Genomic DNA, 1919 nt, shown 5'->3' with positions numbered 1-1919 from the left:
GTAAAATGAAATGATTTGTTAGTCTCTTTTTAAGAGAAGTCTTGAACTAAAGAAATGAAGTTGAAATTAGTTTTTAGGTACTTGATGGAATGAAAATAAGTTTTGTTTGATTAATTTTAGTTTAAGAACTGTGTTTTTGAAGAGTTTTAGAGAAAAATAAAGTAATATAAGTGAATTGACGATTTAATTTATTTTGGTTTGGTTAATTATAAAAAGAATTATGATTTGGGTATTTAATTGAACGAAATTGAGTTTTATTGAATTAATATGAATTGAAGAGTGATGTTTTGAGGATTTTAATGAAAAATAAAGTAATGTAAGTGTGTATTTAAGAATAAAAAAATTTTTCGAGTCTTTCCAAACAAATTTTAAGCTTGAAAATGAAGTGAAATTAGTTTTGGGGAACTTAGTAAATTCATAAATGAGTTTCGTTTGATTAATGGTAATTAAAGAAGTTATATTTTAAAATGATTGAGTGAATTTGAAGTATTTAGATTTGATTGGAGAAATGGAACGATTTTCGAAATTTTGGGAAGGCCCAAAATTTGAAGTTGAAATTGTTTTAATAATTTGGTTAAACAAAAGGGGACTTAATTTATCCTGATTAATGTTTGATTCTGAATATGATTGAGATTGAAGAATATTGAGGTTGATTAGTGATGATTACGATTATGTTAATAATGAATTTTTTTATGATGATAATGATGATTATTGATTAATTGTTTAGGTAAACGCAAGGGTTGTGGTTTAGTCCCACTTGTTCTGAGTTAAGATTTGAGATTTCTGGGTAAACATAAGAGTTGAGGCGTTGTCCCATTTGCTCGAGGTTGAGACTATAGACACTTGTCTGGGTAGATGCAAGAGTTGTAGTTTGTCCCACTTGTTCCGAAATTATGGTGAAAGGCACCTGCTTAGTTAGATGTAAGGATTGTTTGTGGTTTGTCTCACTTGCTCCGGGATTGTGGTGAAAGGCACCTGCCTGGGTAGATGCAAGGGTTGAGGCGTTACCCCACTTGCTACATATAGTGTAAACCACTTGTATGGGTTGACACAAGGATTGTGGTTAGTCCCACTTGCTCCGTGATGTGGTGTTCTATGTCTGAGTTAGCTACCGGATGTGTCGAGTTTGACATTATAATAGACAAGTGAGCTTATGGCCAGTAGGACAGACATGCATCATATGCATCTATGTGACATTGTTTGGGTGTGCATATTGTATTTGGTTTGCTTATGTGAATATTTCTGTTTAACTGCTAACTGTCATACTTGCTATAATTGCTCTTAATTATGTTTGAATTTCATTACTTGTGATTGTAACTGGTTAGTTCGGATTATGGCGGATGTATTGCAGTGTATTTTGGGTCGAAGGCCGTGATTTATTTTGTATTGGGCTGGAGGAAGTGATTTGATTTTGTGTTGGATCGGAGGCCATGATTTGGTTATGTTTGGACTGAAGGCCGTGATTGGATGAATCAGTGGTAAATTTGATTAGATTGTTCCTTTGGTATGTATTGTAATGTTATGGAATGGTATCAGATTTGGAGTTCTTCTAAGTATGATGTGAATAATAGCTTTCAATGATTAATTGTTGTGATTTTAAAAAGATTCATAAGACGAGCGATGATTATTGTAGTTGAAAACAAATTTCTTTTATATATCTTCTTATGACAATTCTAAAACTCCTCTAGTGAGATTCTGTGATTAGGTTCGCACCCCTATAGCCTTATCTTTTCAGGAAATGGACGAAGAAGCTTATGAAGAGATTATTACGCTTTTGGTTACGCAATATTGTTGTATTAGCTTAGTTATAGTTCTCACTCGCCTTTATTATTATATTTTTGTAAAAATGATAGGAGTCGTGAATCGTGATTGTTATGGTATGTACATATGTAATATTTATAATTACTTACATAAGAAGT

Source organism: Arachis ipaensis, chromosome B01 (assembly GCF_000816755.2).
Source record: "Arachis ipaensis cultivar K30076 chromosome B01, Araip1.1, whole genome shotgun sequence".
NCBI classification, from domain to species: Eukaryota; Viridiplantae; Streptophyta; class Magnoliopsida; order Fabales; family Fabaceae; genus Arachis; species Arachis ipaensis.
The sequence above is the reverse complement of the archived record's forward strand: the minus strand, read 5'-3'. Positions refer to the sequence as shown.